This window comes from Podarcis gaigeae, assembly GCF_964106915.1.
Source record: "Podarcis gaigeae genome assembly, chromosome: 16".
Taxonomy (NCBI): domain Eukaryota; kingdom Metazoa; phylum Chordata; class Lepidosauria; order Squamata; family Lacertidae; genus Podarcis; species Podarcis gaigeae.
The window spans coordinates 6042142-6063288 of NC_139693.1; the positions used below are offsets into that span (position 1 = coordinate 6042142).

The 21147-nt window shown below is 45.7% G+C and overlaps 3 long non-coding RNA genes across 3 annotated transcripts; 1 reads left to right on the forward strand and 2 right to left on the reverse strand.

Moving 5' to 3' along the window:
* The first annotated feature begins 2632 nt into the window (after positions 1-2632).
* LOC310834463 lies at positions 2633-3324 on the forward strand. Its single transcript, XR_014559249.1, has 2 exons — positions 2633-2701; positions 2816-3324. It is a non-coding gene; the product is annotated as an uncharacterized lncRNA (long non-coding RNA).
* A 5152-nt stretch (positions 3325-8476) lies between these two features.
* On the reverse strand, positions 8477-11104 carry LOC310833050. Its single transcript, XR_014558535.1, has 2 exons — positions 10828-11104; positions 8477-9305 (listed from the first exon to the last, which is right to left on the reverse strand). It is a non-coding gene; the product is annotated as an uncharacterized lncRNA (long non-coding RNA).
* A 5833-nt stretch (positions 11105-16937) lies between these two features.
* On the reverse strand, positions 16938-19516 carry LOC310834405. Its single transcript, XR_014559243.1, has 2 exons — positions 19138-19516; positions 16938-17746 (listed from the first exon to the last, which is right to left on the reverse strand). It is a non-coding gene; the product is annotated as an uncharacterized lncRNA (long non-coding RNA).
* Positions 19517-21147: the final 1631 nt, after the last annotated feature.

Sequence of the window (21147 nt, forward strand, 5' to 3'; positions counted from 1 at the left end):
TTTCTTGTTTTTCTTACAAAAGTGTCTCCGGTACAAAGTCCTTCTGAATGAAAGTGAATTTCTGAACTTCTCCATGTAGTTTCTGAATAGTGAAATGCCCAGTGTGTGTTTCAGCTCTACTCAGAGAAGACCTATTTAAATAAATGTCCTTAAGTTAGCTGTGGTCATTTATTTTCGTGGGTCTATTCTGAGCAAAGCCAGTGTTGGATTCCTACAACCCATTCTGCACATGTGTGGAATTCTCAGCCACTGAAAAACGTTAATTTGTTGTGATGGATGAGGGAACCAGGGAGGCTAAGACCCAGAGACCAAAATAGGAAGGGGCCAAACCTGTTGCTTCTGTTAACAATTGTAAAAATGGTAAAAATGACCGTTGGAAGCTGAGAAAAGTGTGGAATGAAGAAGTAACGAGTGAGAATAGGTATAAAAAAACCCCACAAGCAAATCTGGATGAATTCAAGATGATTGTTCATTGTTGTATAACCAACTGCAAACAAAGCAGACTGGACACAAAATCTTTATTGATTTTTTTAAAATGGTAAATTACAACATTAAACTACAGATCCACGTTTGAGCACATTTGAAGCACAATTTAAAGCACACGACTTCCCCCAAATAATCCAGGAAACTTTGATTTTCCCCTCACAGTGCTACAACTCTCAGCAGCCTTAGTGAACTATAGTTCCCAGGATTCCTTGAAGGAAGCCATGTGCTCTGAATGTGTTTATGGTGTGGATCTGCCCTAGATGAGCAGTGCGCCCAGAACTGCACCACAAATCCCCCACCCTAGCAAAAATGGGGAGGCCACATCACCATATATTCTCAAGAAAAGGATTCAGATTCTCCTACGGTTCAGGAGACGATTGAAAAAGAATTTACAAAACGGACAGCAAACTTCCTTTCTGAGACTACTTCAGATGAGCCATAGTTAAATGCATCAAATTGGTAGGACCTTTGCTTGGTAGGATCAGGAGATCTACAATGGTGGGGAATTTGACCATAGAAGGCAACTTCCCATGACCAAACAACCCCTATGTGAATTTTGGGCACATCCATTTTGTTAACAATATTGAGTAGTCCCATTATAACAGGAGGGGGGGTTGGAAAAATGAAAGCATCAAACATCACTTCAGACAAGATTGTTCAGGATCCTGGTAGGATATATCTGATCACCAAAAACATACATTTATTATACTACGACGCGGGTGGCACTGTGGTCTAAACCACTGAGCCTCTTGGGCTTGCCAATCAGAAGGTCAGTGGTTCGAATCCCCATGACAGGGTGAGCTCCCATTGCTCGGTCCCAGCTCCTGCCAACCTAACAGTTCGAAAGCACAAAGTGCAAGTAGATAAATAGGTACTGCTCCGGCGGGAAGGTAAACAGCATTTCCATGCACTCTGGTTTCCGTCACGGTGTTCCATTGTGCCAGAAGCAGTTTAGCCTTGTTGGACACATGACCCAGAAAGCTGTCTGTGGACAAATGCCAGCTCCCACGGCCTGAAAGCGAGATGAGCACCACAACCCCATAGTCGCCTTTGACTGGACTTAACTGTCCAGGGGTCTTTATCTTTACCTTTTATTTATTTTACTACCAATGGAACAGAATTTTAAAAATTATTATAGCAATATGTTTTGGTTTCCACGTTCATCAGCTGCTCTAAAAAAAAAAGGGTGGCAGTTATAGAGCACTGAGGATGAGGTGAAGAATCTGTACCCAGATATTGCAGAACTACAACTCCCATCAGCCCCAGCGAGCATGATGAGTGGCCAGGATTATGGGAGTTGTGGTCTGACAATATCTGGAAGCCACTGGCTCCCCACCCTTGCCCTAAATTATAAATGCCACCAGTAGAGTGGTTATGTTGGTTGGGAAAAAATATTGCTAGCAATTTACTGTGTGTTCAACTTCACTAGGGGGTATACCTTATACCTACTTAATGATAAAACTCTCATCTTTGCGTATGCCAACAATACCATGGTATTCTGAGTATGCCTTGCAAACCAGTCCTGCAAAGCTACTGAAACATGACTGTCCGTGGCACATCAAAGTTTTCAAATATGTAGCCTACCCACCAGAAAAGTTCGCTACTGCAGGTGAAGAAAGAAGTAGCTTTTTTTTTTTTCCCCCAAACTTGAGCTGGAATACGAAGCACATTTTAATGAAAAGAAGGGGGGGGGGGACCCTGCTAAACTCTCCCTCTCAGTTTCACAATAACTTGGGGACCTGAAAAATGTGGCAAAAAAGCTAATTGTTCTTTTTTGGCCTTTCTTCAAAATGAAAAGCTTTGTATTGTCATTGTGTTGCCCATATGATCCCTGATTGACTGGACTGTGTGTAAGTCAATAAGAATCTCCATTCCATTTCTTTAAAATATAAATAAATGCCAAAGATGGAGCAGTAAGAGGAACGAAAAAAAGCAAATTGTGTTGGGCATGTGTGGGGGTCTTGGAGAGCATTTGTAAAACCCTGGGAAATCCATGCAAGAAATGGTTATCCATCAAAAAAACCAGGGAGCTTGCCCCTAATATATGCAATGCCTTTTTCCATTTCAGCTTCACCTCCACTCCGTAAAACATGGGCTGTAACGATTGCTGTGCTGTGCCCTGCTGTTGCCAGACCTGTTGCTCCCCCTGCTGTTGCACCCCTTGCTGCTCTCAATCCTGCTGCACCCCTTGCTGCAGTCAGTCCTGCTGTGGCCAGTCCTGCTGTGGCAGTTCCAAGGGCTGCTGCCAGTCCTGCTGTGGCAGTTCCAAGGGCTGCGGTCAGTCTTGCTGTGGCAGTTCCAAGGGCTGCAGCCAGTCCTGCTGTGGCAGTTCCAAGGGCTGCAGCCAGTCCTGCTGTGGCAGTTCCAAGGGCTGTGGTCAGTCCTGCTGTGGCAGTTCCAAGGGCTGCTGTCAGTCCTCCTGTGGCAGTTCCAAGGGCTGCGGCCAGTCCTGTTGTAGCATCCCTTGCTGCCAAACCTGCTGCACCCCCTGCTGTCCTCCATGCTGCAGTACCAAAGGATGTTGCTCCAAGAAATGCTAAGGAATAAGGAATGCAGTCTTGACAGAAGCTGCCAGGTGGAATTTACATCTTTGACAGAGTCGCCCTGCTGAATTAAGCACCTAAAGCTTTGAACCTCTCCCCCTTCTCTCTCTCTCTCTCTCTCTCTCTCTCTCTCTCTCTCTCTCTCTCTCCTTCTTCCCCTCCCTTTAATCTTTTCTGATGTCTTCTTGGCAATGAAAGGGGGAGCCTTTTTAAGGTCAGACGCGGTGTTCCCATTTTCTTCTTGGTGCCTGGGGTCCTTTCAATCATAGTTCAATAAACTTATATGATGACTTGATATTCTTGTAGCCTATCATTTGTGAGTCTCTCTCCTTTCTCCCGCCCCAATGGTTCCCTAAGAATATTCTCATTCCTATTATTCTTGCAATTAATTTATTAATCAACTACTGAACCACTGACTCAAGGCGATTTACACGTAAGGTGATTAGAAATGCAAAACAACAAGCGTATTTAAAAAGAAGACCATACAAAGTCATGGTGGAGACCCATTTATCCAGCTGGGAAAACCAGTTGGAACAAAAGCATCTTTAACCGTTTCCAGGAAGTACAGGAAAGGGGTGCCTGTTGTGTCTTGCCAGGAATGCTGTTCTACAGCAGCCACTCTCAAAGCCCTGCTCCAGGTTACTGCTGAGAGGGCATTTGAGGTGTTTGCAATTTGCAGGAAAGACTCTCCCACATATCACAGCGATCTACTGGGTGTATAATGGGAAAGGCTGTCCCTCAAGTTACCTGGTCTTGAGCTGTATAGGAACATAAGAAATACTTAGATGGATTAGGTCAATAGTCTACCCTGTCCAGCATCCTGTTCTCACAGTGACCAACTAAGGGAAATATGCAAGCAGGAATTATGTTCAGGGGCACTCTTCCCTCCTGCAACTTCCAGCTACTGGTTTTCAGAACCATGTTGCTTCTGACAGTGGAGGTAGTTGCAACCAGGGGTGTGGAGAAGATCACCTAAGCCATGGGTAGGCAAACTAAGGCCCGGGGGCTGGATCCGGCCCAATCGCCTTCTAAATCCGGCCCGCAGATGGTCTGGGAATCAGCATATTTTTGCGTGAGTAGAATGTGTTCTTTTATTTAAAATGCATCTCTGGGTTATTTGTGGGGCAAAGGAATTCATTCATCCCCCCCCAAAAAAAAATACAGTGGTACCTTGGGTTACATACACTTCAGGTTTCATACGCTTCAGGTTACAGACTCCGCTAACCCAGAAATAGTACCTCGGGTTAAGAACTTTGCTTCAGGATGAGAAGATAAATCGTGCTTCGGCGGTGCGGCGGCAGCTGGATGCCCCATTAGCTAAAGTGGTGCTTCAGGTTAAGAACAGTTTCAGGTTAAGAACCGACCTCTAGAATGATTTAAGTACTTAACCCGAGGTACCACTGTATAGTCTGGCCCCCCACAAGGTCTGAGGGACAGTGGACTGGCCCCCTGCTGAAAAAGTTTGCTGACCCCTGACCTAAACCCTTATATTCCAGCTCAATCATTGAGATTGCCATTCACCAAGCTGGTGGCTCTCATTTGACAACAACAAGAAACCCAAGCCTTTAGTTTTACTCACCCGTTCCTGTGTAATGCTCTGCCATAGATATTCAGCAGGTGCCTTCTGTGCCAACTTTAAATACAAGCTGAAAACTTTACTATTACATGGACAGGCGGAGTCCACCCAACCCCCAGGCAACCCCTGACAACGTGCTATGGGATTAAAATTGGGCACAACTTTCTTAAATTTCAGATGTAGGGAGACCTTGGCTCAGGCCTTGGGCGTTTATCCTTCCCAATTCCCAGCTGGGGATCTGGGGGACATCAGTGTTATCCAGAATGTGTAGGGATTGGGCTGGCTCTGGAGAACATATGTTCAAGCAGAGAGTCCACCCCCTGTTTCACCGCCACTGGAGGGGAGAGCAATGACAACCTCTCGGCTTATGGCCAATGCCTCCCCTCAAGACCCCTTTAACGGGGAACCCTGGGATCACTGCTGCAAGGGGGTGTGGGTCACTACTTCATGCCCCCCCCCTTTAGGAAGATAGACTAAAGGATTCCGCCCAAGACCTGAAACCGCCCAAGTTGTGATGTTTTGCTACAGTAAAGGCAAAACCTGCCAATGCAGGAAAATTCCTTTCCGGCCCTTCAACAGTGACCCTGACGTAGCAGCACCTGTGTACCTGTGGAGAAGAGGTTAACCTGCAAAAGAAGGCTTAACTGAGGGAGGCTGGGTGGGAGAAGCTCTGGAGCCAACTGACGCTTCGCAGGTAAGATTCACCTTCTGCTGTGTGGGCAGGGTGGTCCCTCCCCTTACCTGGCCGATCCCCTGGCAACGCCTCCCCAGGCGGGATTGGGCGATTGGCTGAGGTAGGCAGAGACCGCCAGGTATTCAGCCCAGGGAGGATGAAGCCAGCCCAAACTACCAGGAGCTGCACTGGGATCCGTGTGTGTGTGTGCACACGCACAACCACACAAAAGGCACCCCCCATTTGATGTGGGGAGCAGTCATTACACCAGGCAATTTAGGAAACATCCTTCCACAATGGTTCATGGGTGTCCGTTTTTAATCTTTATGTGGTTTTTATGGCAGTGTTTTATGTTTCATTGCTATAGAAAGCTTTGATATATTTTTTATGACATAGCGGTATATAAATATATCTTAAAACTAAATATGGAGAGGCCTGGGGGTTGCATCTGGCCTCCAAGCCTGAAGTTCCCCACTCTTGGACTAAGCAACAAAGGATTGGCTGTCGAACCTGAACCTTCCCTTTCAAACAGTTGCACAGTCCGAGCAAGCACATTGAATGTTTTGCGATGCTGTGGTGTTCCTCCTTGTTAGGTTGATAATGAGGTTGTTGACATTGCTCAAATTTCCTGGAACACCAAACCCTGATGCTTATCTTCTCAATTGTATATCTCTAGTCTTGTTTAAATCTAAACATTAAAGAAGCCTTTTTCTCCTCCCAGCTCCAAAAAAGTATTAAAGGGGAAGAAGTAGTATTGAACATTTCTGCAGAAAGATTAAATTCATCCCCCATTCGTAATTAAATAACCGAAAGGGTTTCCCCCTCCTGTCCTTCTGTGATAACCTAAGTCTGATGCCTGTGGTGGCTACTTCATTCTCACCTTGCCTCCAAAGCCTCACCTTGACTTGCCACTCCCCACCACCCACCACCTGGTGTCAGCCCTGTGTACAGTCTAGACACTGATATGTGGTATTGAATCCATCAGGGCAAATGGGGCACTGCCTCACCAACCTTTCTCAGCCCTCAGCAACTCTGAAAATATTTGCTGCCTTACCATCACACAGAGCGTGATGCTGCCTGTCATCCCTTCTGGCTCCTCCTACTCCTGGTGGCCTCTCTGTCCTACCAGTCCCAATGGGCAGCACCAGGTGCCACTGGCTTTCTGCTATGCCTCCCATCAGAAGAGAATGCCTGAGCTGTGCCACTGCTATGACTCTGTCTGGGACCAGGAGTCGGGTTCCTCTTGACCAGGTGGTTGTGAAATCCGCTCCACTTCCCAGTGGGGAGGGATTGCGGTGGACCGTGTGGCCTCCCACTCCATACCGAGGGCAGGGGACTTTGTCCCCCATTGCCTGGGGGATCCCAGCCATGTCAGAATCCGGCCAGCCAATCTGCTGGCCGGGGGTGTGTGGCCGGGGCCATTTAAACTGAGGAGCGAGCCAGAGGACTTCCTCTTTGGCTTGCTTCCTCAATCACCCGCCCTCCCTCCCTATTTTGCAGGTTAGGCAATGGCCTTGCTATGGACTTCGGTTGGTCACCTTGGTTGTCCAAGGGGCCTGGTAGGAATTTTTCCACTTGGCATATTGGCATTGGCCACTTGGTTTTCACCTAGGTTGTAGCAATTGTCACAACTTCGTTAGGGTTGCGGTTAGACATTGTTTGACCTTATGTGGGGGAGGTGAGGTGTGGCCATCACCTCCATGCTTAAGGGTATTCCGCCAAAAGTATCCAGGGGTGTTGATCTTGTCCGAAGCCCGGTTGGGGGCTAGGGCCTTGACACGACCCAATGGGATCACTAAGGGAAGCTTAAGTTGGTTTGCATCGACAGGGCTCCCCCAAACGGTGGTTTACCCTTACCGGACTTCCTGCACAGGGGCAGGAGTCAGATATAGTTGGGCCCAACCAATGGCTAAGCCAATACCGCTCACATTCTGTAATGAAATAAAGTTGTGGCCAAAATTTGCCCAATAACATAAACCTAATATCTGTGTCCTTGTGTGAGTTATTTCCAACGAGGGCGTGGCTGCGGGGTCTTGACACACAAGCCAGTGTTCCCTGCAAGCCCAACTCAAGAATGTGGCACTGCCATGGTGATTCTGAGGACTCCATTTCAGAAGACCCTGGAAGACCTGGACCACCCTCAATCTGTCGCCGTAGGAGGCTCTGCCCCTTTAAGTAGAGCAGAATGTCGCACCATGTGGGGTGGTGCTCACAATTCATCTGTACCTAATGAGCAAGGGCTCAGTTTCAGCTTATTCTTCAGTGGAACAACTTCAGAGCTCTGTGTTTCCCTTTGCACAAGCCTGCATCCAGGTTGACCTATATCCTGCCTTGCCTTGTGTCCAGCCTGAGTGCCACCTTGTTTTACAACTTGTTTGCCTCACTGCAAAGTAGGACACTGTCATCCCTCCCGGCTAGAAGTACAATGGATCTGGAGGCTGGCAAGTTGTTTTTTAACAACTTCTCTAAAGCAGGGGTCAGCAAACTTACCACACCTCAGCCGGTGTCTTCAGTGCCAATTGCATGGCAGACCGGAGGATGGGGGAGCGCGTGCCCATACGCATGCACACATGCTATTTCCAGTGCACTTCCGGGTTGGAGGAGCACCGGAAATAGCTAGTGCGCATGCGCACAAGCCTCCTCTGACCTGGCTGTGCACTGGAAATAATGCCTGCATATGTGCAAAGAACGGCCGTGCATGCGCAAATAACACATGTGCATGCACACAAGCTATTTCTGGTGCTCCTCCAACCCAGAAGTGGGCAGCAGTGCAGCGCCGGTAAGAGCGGGTGGTGGCAGTGGGCAGTGGGGGTCGTCGCAGGCCAGATAAACGAGTCCCTCAGGCTTTCTCCGGCCCACGGGCCTTAGTTTGGGGACCCCTGCTCTAGAGTATAACAATGTGCACTTGGAGATGGAATTCCATAAGATAAGAGAAGTAGCCACCCATCCACCCAATTCTACCTGCAGAAGCTGACAAATGTCAGGTGGGATGTCTGCCCACCTCACACACCTTCACCCTCTGTTGTCTGAGGCAGCTTCCTCACTGCCTAATGGCAGGGACAGTCCTGACAAAGCCAAAGGAAACTTCCAGAAGGCCTGTGGCCAAGCCCAAGAGACTATGTGCATTGTAGCATCTAGGAACTGCGATGGAAACAAGAGATTCAGGGGAAATAAAACAGAAGACAAATGGAACATACATAATTTCAGAAGTTTTATTGTTGCTGCGTTAGGAGATTGAAACACTGAGTATGTCTGTAGCCAGCATAATGCCAATCAGATGTGGCTGGATTTGGTGCACACCAGAAGTTGTTGCTGTCATTAGTCCCATCCAGCATGGTTAAAGGATGATGGGTGTTGTAGTCCAACACGAACTGTATGGTGCCATTTTGGCTATGCTACGAACCTCTGCTGGTTTTTTACTATGAGGTTCTATGGATAATGTTGGGAAGTGGAGTTTGTTGAGGTTGCCGAGGTTTCTCTGGTGAAGAAAGCTAGGGCCCTCTTGCAAAAGAACTACAGTTTCTTGTGGAATGACAGTTTCAGCCTTTAAGTGTAGAATACATGCAAAGAAAGGAATCACTAAAGAACTGTAAGCCAGGCTAACAACGACACCAAGAAAAACAATGACCTGCAATTATATAACACGAGAAGGGAAGAACATAATGCAATTAGAGTGTGGAGGCGGGAAAAAGGCTTCAGGCATCTAATGTGGTACAGCAGATAAGCCAGAAAGTAGTCAAACTGGGACTGCAAATTATGCCCTTCTCCTGTCAGCTGCTGAGACTAAGACATACAGGACTGCTGATGGAGTTCCTTTAGCATTTCTTCACTGGGGGGCAACACTGCTGGATGGGGATCTGAGCCCTAGGAGCGCAGCAGGAAGAATAGGAATACCGGGTGACCCAACAGCATTGGTTGGGTCTGCTGACATAATAGACCAGTCTTGGACTGGGCCTCCGGCAACAGCAGCAACCACGACCTCTGCAGCAGCGACAACAGCTCATCTTTAGAGAGGAGAAGGGTAAACCTGGAAAGAAAGATTGGGAAGGAGAGTTACAGAGAGTTGAATTAGGCCAAGCAGGGTGCTATTAGGTAAAGGTAAAGAGACCCCTGACCATTAGGTCCAGTCGTGACTGACTCTGGGGTTGCGGCGCTCATCTTGCTTTATTGGCCGAGGGAGCCGGCGTACAGCTTCCAGGTCATGTGGCCAGCATGACTAAGCCGCTTCTGGCAAACCAGAAGCTGGAGCGGTACCTGTTTATCTACTTGCACATTGACGGGCTTTCAAACTGCTAGGTTGACAGGAGAGGGACCGAACAACAGGAGCTCACCCCATCGCGGGGATTCGAACCGCCAACCTTCTGATCAGCAAGCCCTAGGCTCTGTGGTTTAGACCACAGCGCCACCCGTGTCCCTTCAGGATGCTATTACTCTCCGTTAAATCCCCAAGTGACTCATTCACTTCCCCTGACCATTAGTTCTATGTCTTGGCATGTTGCCTTTGTCTCCATCTCAAAGCTCAAACAACCACAGATAAATCTTTAATTCCTGCCTACATAATTTGTCCCAAGAGATAAGAAAAGTTTGTTCCTGTTTCCAAGCAGCTACCCTTTCGTCTTCCAGGTTACAGGGAACCAGGCAGAGGGCCTTCTCGGTAGTGGCACCTACCCTGTGGAACATCCTCCCACCAGATGTCAAAGAGAAGAACAACTACAAGACTTTTAGAAGATATCTGAAGGCATCCCTGTTTAGGGAAGCTTTTAATGTTTAACAGACCACTGTATTTTAATATTTTGTTGGAAGCCGCCCAGAGTGGCTGGGGAAACCCAGCCAGATGGGCAGGGTATAATCAATCAATCAATCAATCAATCAATCAATCAATCAATTATAATAATAATAATTCCAAGAGCCTGTGGGGTAGAGTGGGTAGAGTGTTAGACTAAGACCTAGGAGACTAGTATTCTTGTCACCACTCAGTCATGAAGCTAGTCTAGACATTGTCTCAGTGTGGATAAAATGGGGAGAGGGAAAACCATGGATGCCAACTTGGGCTACTTGGATGAAAGGTGAGATATGAATGTAATAAAAATAAAATCCCAGGGTTACACCCAACTCAGTCCACTGAAACAAATGGACCCAAGTTAGGCATGTCTGTAACTGTGGCTGAGTCTACTCTGAGTAGCAAAAGCATTGGCTACAGCCCCTATATTCCAGGGATGGGAAACTTGCTGGCTCTCAGGGATGGTGGGAGTCTAATAGTACATGGAGGGACACAGGTTTCCCATACCTGTCCTATTCTTTCAACAAGATTATTTTTGGCCCTGGTATGGGACAAAATGGAACCGAGACAGAGCTGAGGGACAGCCTCCCTCTCGACAACAAATAATGAACACTGAAAAATCACTTGCTTTCCCAGAGAAGACACATGAATTTAAGAATTTGCAAAAAGAACTGACAATGAAGGAATGTATGAAGGAATGAAGGGACGACCAAATTCCATCAAACATATATTTTCCCTGCATCAAAAGAGATCAGCAAAATCAGCTTACCTTGGCCAAATTTGGAAGTGCTCAAGAAGTTCTAATGAATGAGTGAAGAGCCTGTGGATCAGGGACCTTTTATATGGCACAGCAAACACTTCCTAGAGGAAGTGAAGTAGCTCCAAAAAGCCACTAATTCTTGATGAAAGGCTCATATCCTCTCTGGTTTGCCACCTTCCAGTTTAAGATACTTGGCTTGATCAATATATCTCATTAAATATCTCTCATTAATTAAAAATGTGGGTGATTAATGCTATCCCAGTTTAATACACTGATGATTTTGACATCGAAGTGGAACGCACTTAGAGAAGTATGTAAGAATGATGCAGTATAACATCAGGTGAGTTGCTCAATGGGTCCCATCAACTGAAGTCTCTTGCGGATGACGCAGTGCTTGGAATAAACAACGTAGTTGAGTTCACTGAATTAGTTCACAAAACCTGTGGACTACAGTGGTAACTTGGTTTGCAACTGTTTTGAATTACAACCACGTCAAACCCTGAAGTGTGTGTCCCTTTTTTGGAATTACAATCTATTTTTTTTCCCAGAGGGTTGGAGGAGCACCAGAAATAGCTTGTGTGCATGTGCATGGGCCTCCTCTGACCTGGATGTGCACTGGAAATAACATCTGTGCATGTGAAAATAATGCTTATGCATATGCACAAGCTATTTCCAGTGCTTCTCCGATCCAGAAGTGGGCAGCCATGCAGTGCAGCACGGGTAAGAGCAGGTGGAGGCAGCGGGTGGCGGGAGTTGCCACGGGCCAGATAAAGTAGTCCCTCGGACCTTATCCAGCCCACGGGCCTTCAGTTTGGGGACCCCTGGTCCATTCCATGCACATATGCATTCATTCAAATCAGATGAACACTTGGAAAAGGCTGTGGCCACGTATGAAATGCAGCAGTGATTCATGTGGAATCTGAGCAACCTATCTTCTGCCATCTCACCTTCTGAAGGCTGGTAGTAGGCGTGATGAGATGGACATATTGCAACACGAGTGCATGATCTGACCATTGGGAAATGTCATCTTAAAGAATAATAGCAATTAGTATGCAAGGGAGAGCAGAATCCATATTAGAACTCCTTCCAGGTGACGTGGCAATGGCAACTGAACTAGCTGGTGAAAAAAAAAGGGGAGGAAAATTAATGGAGGTGCAAACATCTATCAATATCTATTAAAGGTAAAGGTAAAGGTACCCCTGCCTGTACGGGCCAGTCTTGACAGACTCTGGGGTTGTGCGCCCATCTCACTCAAGAGGCCAGGGGCCAGCGCTGTCCGGAGACACTTCCGGGTCACGTGGCCAGCGTGACATCGCTGCTCTGGCGAGCCAGAGCCGCACACGGAAACGCCGTTTACTTTCCCGCTGGTAAGCGGTCCCTATTTATCTACTTGCACCCGGAGGTGCTTTCGAACTGCTAGGTTGGCAGGCTCTGGGACCGAGCAGCGGGAGCGCACCCCGCCGCAGGGATTCGAACCGCCGACCTTTCAATCGGCAAGTCCTAGGCGCTGAGGCTTTAACCCACAGCGCCACCTGCGTCCCTTTTATCAATATCTATTAGTGAGATCTAAATGGAACTGCCAAGTTCAAAGGCAGTATAAGAACATTAGAAGAGCCAAAATATGCAGGGGTTTATGATATGTAGAAAGAACCAAGGAAAGAGAAGATGGGAATTCATTGGTATCTTAAGGATGTAAAAATGAGTACAGTAGTACCTCGGTTTAAGAACAGCCCTGTTTACAAACTATTCGGTATATGAACTCTGCAAAACCAGAAGAAGTGTTCCGGTTAGCAAACTTTACCTCGGTCTACGAATGGAAGCCGAATGGTGGAAGGACACTGGTGGTGGGAGGCCTCATTAGGGAAAGTGCGCCTCAGTTTAAGAATGGCTTTGGTTTAAGAACGGACTTCCAGAACAAATCAAGTTCGTAAACTGAGGTACCTCTGTACTTTAAATTGTAAAACAGATTATCAAGAATGTATAAAAATTTGGCAAATCTTGTTGGAGATGTGGAGGAAATAACGGTGACACAATCCACATGTGGTGGACGTGTGAAAGGATTAATATATTTTGGGGGGGGGGATATACGATGAATTAAAAAAGTTGATGAGGATAACTTTTACTAAAAAACCGGAGGCATTTCTATTAAGTATTTTAGATAAAGAGATTCCAAAAAATCTAAGAGAGGTATTCTTGTATGCAACCGCAGCAGCTCGAATACTTGTGGCCAAGGGATGGAAAGATCACGAGGCTTCAAAAATAACAGATAGGCAAATCAAATTACAGGATTTGGTGGAGACGGCTCAATTGACTAGCAAACTCAGAAGGAACTGAAAGCAAAAATTTGTGGAAAAATGGGATGGTTATAGTAGATATGTAAAAAAATACAATGATAGCTTTGACTCCGTGCTAGCATTTGAATGATAAAGGAACTAAAAGGAGGTGGACAACAATTAAGGATTTATTATGTTTTCAGAATATATTGGAAAATTTATATAGAAAGGTTTATTGTTTTGTGTACATTCGATTGTAAGATAAAACATATGCAAAGGGACTTGACAGGAAGTCAAAGTTGAAGAAAAGATTTTGTAAGATAAAAGGGGAAAATATTTACTTTCATTATTATCATTTTTGTGTGTGTGTGTGTCTGTACATATGTGTGTTTTTGTATGGAATGTTTGGGAGGAAATAAGACGGTAAATAACAAATAACAAACTAAATATTGATGTAGGTAATTTTTATTTCTCAATTATATTTAGTGCTAGTATGGTTGTAATGTTTTTCGTAACATAAAATCATTCAATAAAAATTATTTTTTTAAAAAAATTGTAAAGCAAAAAATTTAATAAAAACTATCAAAAGACATTAGAATAGCCCTGTCTTCAGTAAAGTGTTGACCTCCGATTGTGCTGATAAGCAGGGATGTGATCCTCAAATGCTGTTGGACTCCAACTCCCATCTTTCTTGGTCATGTTGGCTGGAGCTGCAGGAAATTGGAGTCCAACAACATCTGTCCACAGGTTCCCCACATAAGAAGAGGCTGTTGGATCAGAACAATGACCCATCTGGTCCAGCCTCCTGTTCTCACAGTGGCCAACCAGATGCCCCAATAGGAAGCTCACAAGCAGGATTTTAGCACAAGTGACTCTCCCCTCCTGTAATTTCCAGCAACTGGCACTTAGAAGCACTGCTGCCTTCTGTGGGAGCACAGCATAGCTATCATGCCTAGAAGCCATCAGTAGCCTTATCCTCCACATTTCTTTCAAATCCTCTGTTAAAGTTACCCAAGCTGGTGGCCATGATTGTATCCTGTGGGAACGAGTTCCATAGTTTAACTATGTGTGGTTGGAAGAAATGCTTGAATCTCTCCTAAGTCATCCGACATTCATTACTGAATGTCCACGAGTTCTAGTATGATGAAAGAGGTAGAAAAACTTTATTGGCTTTCTTTGCGCAATGCATGATATTATAAACTGGATGGACCTTGATTACATGAAGCCAAGCCTGATTTAATTAATTGCTCATCTACGCAAATACTATCATCAGTACTATCTCAAACACTCTGGCTGAGATCCGATGATGTGCTTGTGATGCAATATCTAATGCTTACAACATCTAACACCTATGACCAGAAAAAACACTCCAAGTGATATTGTGGCAGATAAATACTGTATAGTATTTATGCAGCATGATTTCGGATTGTAGCAATACGCTGTGGCCTTTCAGCCAGTGTTTTCATTGTTCTGGCTAAAACCTTCGCTCCTTGAGCCTTAACCTGGTGAAAAAACAACTCTTTTTCTGACTACCTTTGAACTGTTTGAAACATGCAATAAATGCCACCCCTGTTTGTCAAGTGTAGGGGACTTGTGGTCCTCCAGATGTTGCTAGACTCTAACTCCCATCATTAGCAGTCATTTTGCTTTTTCTGGGGGTTTATGTATATTTTCAGGGTTTTTTCCCAAACTGTGGAGCAGATTTGAGGATGGTGCAGGTCACACACAGGGGTAGAAAGGTAGAAGTTTCATTGCCCAAATTGAAGTAATTATACATATGCAATTATTTAGTTGAATGCTGGTGTTTGCTCCTAACTAACTTAAAGCAGTTATAGCCTGGCCACTTTAGTCCATGTGTTTGTAACCTCAAAGCTGGACTACTGCAATGAGCTCTATGTGGGGCAGCCCTTTTGGCCTGGTTTGGAAGCTTGAACTGGTGCACAATGTGCTGGCCTGATGCCTGATGGGAGCATGTGGTTGATGGAGGCATCTGACTAACATGTGATACCATTGCTAAAGCATATTCACTGGCTACCCGTCTACCAGTGAGCCAGGTTCAAGGTCCTCACATTAAAATACAAAGTCCTGAACACCTGGGGTGTATGGAGTGTTAGGGAAGGGGGCATAACTTTAGTCCCCACCCTGTACTTAGCTCTCACCTGTGGCTCCTAGAAACTCCTTAGCATGTAACAGCAACCACAACCCAGGCATGGCTTTTACTGGCCGGTTCAACCAGTTGAGGGTAGCCATTGAGTCTCAAACCCTCAGTGAGTTAGGGGCTTCCCCTGCATGTAAAGACAGGCTCCAGCAGATTGAGCAGATGAGACAAATAGTGGGTCCAAGGGTCAAGAAGGTGGTTTCTGCCTGTGTTGTAGAAAGAGGTGGGGGCAGATGGATCTCACCAACCTGGGAAGGTAGCTTATGTAGGAGAAGGAAAACTCTGATCCTGATCCTCTACTGCTTTCTGGGATATCTTTTGCAGAAGAAAAGGCTAAAAGGTAAACCCTACACAAATCCAGAGTGAGTCCATAAGAGGCTGGATGGCAATCTCTACAGCTGAAGCTGTAGAGGAAGTCCTGAAGCCAAGCTGATGCCAAACATATGGATGGACTTTGGTTACATGAAGCCAAGCCTAATTTCAGTAATTGCTCATGTAGGCAATTACTGTCATCAGTACTACCTCAAACACTCTGCCTGAGATCCAATGACGTGTTTGTGATGCAATATCACATGCTTATCACATCTTACACCCATGCTCAGAAGGTGAGCTGGTATATGATGACCAGAAAAGCACTCCAAGTGATACTGCAGCGGATAAATATATTATTTACGCAACATGACTTTGGAAGTTATGTGTGAAATCTAGGAACCCGTGACTTTATATGTGAAAAGAATTGGATTGTAGCAATAAGATGGGGCCTTTCAGCCAGCCTTTTCATTGTTCTGGCTAAAACCCTCACTCCTTGAGCCTTAACCTGGTGAACAAACAACTCTTTTCCTGACTAGCTTTGAAATGTTTGAAACAGGCAATAAATCCCACCCCCATTTGTCATGTGTAGGGGACCTGTGGTCCTCCAGATGTCGCTGGACTCTAACTCCCATCACTACTAGTCGTTTTGTTTTGCTTTTGCAGAAGAAAAGGCTAAAGAGTAAACCCTACGCAAATCCAGAGTCCATAAGAGGTTGGATGGAAATCTCTACAGCTCCTTCTGGGAACTCCTGAAGCTAAGCTGATGCCAAACATATGGATGTGCTTTGGACCACATGAGGGAGGTTTGTTGTCTGGGCAGCTCTGGATATCCATACAAACTGCCCAGGCTTGCACCCTGGAGAGGTCACATATGTGTTGCTAAAATAATGGTTTGACTTCAGCCCAAGAGGCACACTCCATTGTTTTCGAAACAGATGAATGCCAACAAGAAGAGCTGAGCTGCCTTAGGGACCACCTGAACCCTTATATCTCGGCTCAGTCACTGAAAAAATCTGCAGGAGCACTGTTGGTCATTTCGTGAGTTGGCGAGACTCGGATGACAACAAAGAGGAGAACCACTGAAACTGAATAAATATCTCTTTAACCAGATCTTTGATTGATTAACCATCTATGGCTTTTAAAATGTGTGTGTGTGTGTGTGTGTGTGTGTGTGTGTGTGTCGGTTATCACTTTGCTTTGCTTTTGTCCTTGTTTTATTGTGTATTTTGCGTTTTCAGATTGTGTTTTTATGTTGTGAACTACCTTGTGATCTTTGAATGAAGGGCAGTATACAAATTTAATAAATGGTGGTGGTGGAGAATGAATGGATGGATTGTGATTACAAGGAAGACAGACCAGATCAACAGAACAAGGCATTGCCATGAATTCAGATTTATTCATTCATATCCCAGACACCATGGGGAAAATGAAAGCATCATCCATTTCAAGAAAAAAAGACTCTTTCATCTGGATTTTTGAGACTGAAGAGAAGAAGTCCAGTTTCCTGAAGATTGCAGGAATGAAACTAGAAGCATCACCCTCAATGAGGTTAACTCAGGAAGGCAACAAGCAGGTATTAAATATATATTTTTTTGACATTGATCTCAATGTCTCAGGTTTTGAGCTGGCAAACAGCAAGCTGGCATTCGCTTCTGGGTATTAGGATTGCTATCAATCTTCAGATCCAGAGCCCAGTTAACAATTTCTAAAGTGCTCAGAACTTGTACTGCTGGCAAGTATAGCGAGACTGGTTGCAATAGCCACGGCTAGAGCAACAACATGGGGAGCAGCCACATCTGGAACAGCAGCTGCGCCTGTGGCAGCAGCAGGGAGAGCATCCACATCTGGAACAGGCTTGACGGCTTTGGCAGCAGCAGGGGGAGCAACCACATCTGGAACAGCAGCTACGCCTGTGGCAGCAGCAGGGAGAACAGCCACATCTGGAACAGACTTGACGGCTTTGGCAGCAGCAGGGAGAGCGGCCACATCTGGAACAGCAGCTACGCCTGTGGCAGCAGCAGGGAGAGCAGCCACATCTGGAACAGACTTGACGGCTTTGGCAGCAGCAGGGGGAGCAGCCACATCTGGAACAGACTTGACGGCTTTGGCAGCAGCAGGGGGAGCAGCCACACTTAGAACAGCGGGAACTCTGGCCTCCACAACAGGACATTTTGAAGTAATGAAGCTAAAATAAACAAATAAGGCTTTGGTGTAATCAAACCACAGTATGTTCAATATGCATTGTTCAATGTGCATCTTGGAAGTCATGATTTTCCTAAAGTGCTTTTCTGTTCAGCGTTATTTATGTCTATATTATATTTTAGATTCTTCAGATGAATGTCAGATTGTAATGTATAATTCATTCTTATTCAGTATCTTCAAATCTCACCACTTAAGATTTTAATACACAATCAAAATCCATAGTTTGAATGTGATTCCCCCCCCCCCCCCCACCCTCTGAATCTGAAACCTGGGCAACCTAACACTTTCAGTCTGTTCCATATTATTTAATCAGCCTTCAGATATGTCTACTTGCTTTCAGATGCATTTAGATAATGTTGCACACCAACCATCTAATGTCTAGAGGCATGCAATGCCCTTTCCCATTATTTACCAACATGAATAAATAAATAAGCAGTGCATGTGAGCTCAGTAACTTTTCTCATAAAATGTAAGATTGTTTGTCAACTGTCATCTATAGAAACCATCTCTAGAAAGGAGGGACACAGAGGTGGCCCTTGTGTCTTTCTCTACATGTTGCCCATCCTTCTCTCCTCTCCCCCCTTTTCAGCTCTAGATTTCTCTCGGTGGACCCAATTGGATATGGAGCAATCCAGAATACTTTGACCCAATCTGGACAAGTCCAGTATCAACTTTAATCTGCTTGTTTAAGCTCAAACTCTGACTAGATCCAGAACAAAGCCCTCAGAACGATCCCATGGATTTCACACTTCCTTGAGTTTGCCTATCCAGTAAAGGTAAAGGGACCCCTGACCGTTAGGTCCAGTCGTGACCGACTCTGGGGTTGCGGCGCTCATCTCGCTTTATTCGCCGAGGGAGCCAGCGTACAGCTTCCGGGTCATGTGGCCAGCATGACTAAGCCACTTCTGGCGAACCAGAGCAGCACATGGGAACGCCGTTTACCTTCCCGCCGGAGCGGTTCCTATTTATCTACTTGCACTTTGATGTGCTTCTGAATTGCTAGGTTGACAGGAGCAGGGACCGAGCAACGGGAGCTTACCCAGTCACAGGGATTCGAACCACCGACCTTCTGATTGGCAAGTCCTAGGCTCTGTGGTTTAACCCACAGCACCACCCGCATCCCTTTGCCTATCCAGTATTAGGTCAGTATTCAGAAATTATCTGAACAGTTTCAGAATATTTAAATTGTTGCCACTGGAAATGTGGCAAAGAGCACATCAAAAATCAAGCAGTAAAGCAGACAGCCTGATGAATCTGATCCTTCACGTATTATTAGTGGATCCATCCAATAACACAAATTTCAGGACTGAGGTTCTGGAAGACATTTTATGCCACCTAAATGATCCAGCTTCCCAGCAGTTGAATTGAACTTACCTTGCACAGCAGTCAGAACTTGTCAGGTCAATGGAGATTCAAGTCAACGAGTGAAGAGCTCAGAGACAGATGTTCCTTTTGTAGAGCTCCAACAGCCCTGCCTCCTTGAAAATTAAGCACCACCAATGAATGAACTCATGCTTCATTGCTACTCAAAGCACATGTCTATGTGTTGCATCCACCAACCACATATTCGTTGAGTTTATCCACATCTTCCACTATGACAGCATTTCCCCAAGGTCTGTAATTAGGTAGTATTTGATATTTATCACGCTATAATCCTCACATCGCACACACTCTGCGGAGGTAACTTCAGAAGTGTGGTTTCTTGAATAGCAACACTGGCAAGAATGGAATGGACCTTCTCATCGGATCCATCCCCATGACTCAACAGCGCAGGATTGCTCAGTAGTTTGTTATTCCGCCTGAGCTTCATTGCTTAGACTCAGAAATTCATTTTAATCTATTTGCTGTGGTTAGCTAGATGTGTCCATTCTGATAGGTCAAAAAGGAAAGATGAGATCAACATCTCAAAGACGTCAGGGTATTTTTTCCTCCTCTGTTGTGAGCCATCCCCCCCCCCCCCAAATGATACCATAAGAACATAAACAGAGTCTACTGGATCAACTCAACGTCTCATCTAGCCCACTATCCTGTTCTCACAGTGGTCAACCAGATGTCCATGGGAAAAGTGGAAGCAGGATTCAATCATAATAATACCCTCTGCTCCTTTGGGCTTCAGCAACAGAATTTTGTCTTTCTCACTGTCTCATTAGAGGACCTGTGTCATGTTCCGCATCATACAAGAAAAAGCCAACCATTAACAAAAGACTCGTTTCTTTATCTGCCTTCACAATTCTACCTGGCATTTTTAATTGCTTCTCTCTGGGTAAGGATGGAGAGCATGTCAATGTTGGCTTTGCTGTATTGGTTATATGTCCAATGCTTTGGTTACATGAGTACATATAGGATTGTAGCCAACTAAGTTATATAGAGAACAGACCTATGCAAATCAAAGATTCTAAGTCCAGCACTGAATTTAGTGCTGTGCTGGTGATTCCCTTGCACATGGCCCACAAAGATAGATGATAGGTGTCAGGGAATGGGCAGAGGAGGAATGGTGGAGACCCCCTCCCCAGCCCGACCCTTCCAGAGAAGAGAAAGATAGTTCAGAATTACAACAGAGGTTTGAGAGAGGTCACAGCTCATAGGCAGATGAGGTGAAAAGTTGGGGAATAATGAGAGAGGAGGAGGAAGAGGAAGAAGAAGATGAAGCACCAGGGAGTGACAGCTAACAGACACAGTGTCCTTAGAAAGCATTCCAGACCCCGCTCTCCCAGAACCCAGCAAGCCTTGAAAGCATTCCAGACCCCGCTCTCCCAGAACCCAGCAAGCCTTGAAAGTAGGAGAGCAAAGAGCTCAAAGACAGAGGGCACTCATCAGCACCAGTAGAAGAAGTGATAAAGATGATAAACAAGGAAGTGGGGAGATGGGGGTAGGGTGGAGATTCACTCAGGACAAAATCAAGAGGGTGGGTTCTAAATCCTCTCTCTCTCTGTGTGTAATACTGAATAAAAAGCAGATGATAAGAACATTCCTTGTCTTTGTACGTTCCTCAGCAACCGGCCATGAAAGTTGCTGACAGCAGCCTGACAGTAGTTTGCTCAGATTGCATATGAATCAGTCCTGCATTTCGCACATGGCCCCAGCCTTTTCCAAATTTTCACTCAACTTGAATGAATACATTAATGCAAGGAGTGGACAAGAGAAGTCCTTCTGGCTGGAGCTGCGGGGAATTGAAGCCCAACAACAGCTGTCCACAGGTTCTCCCCATCAGAAGAGGCTACTGGAGCAGGGCAATGGCTCATCCAGTCCAGCTTCCTGTTCTCACAATAACCAACCAAATCTCCCAATTGGTAGCTCACCAGCAGGATCTGAACACCTGAGTGACTCTCCCCTCCTGTTGTGTCCAGAATGTGATATTCAGAAGCACTGCTGCCTTGAATTGTG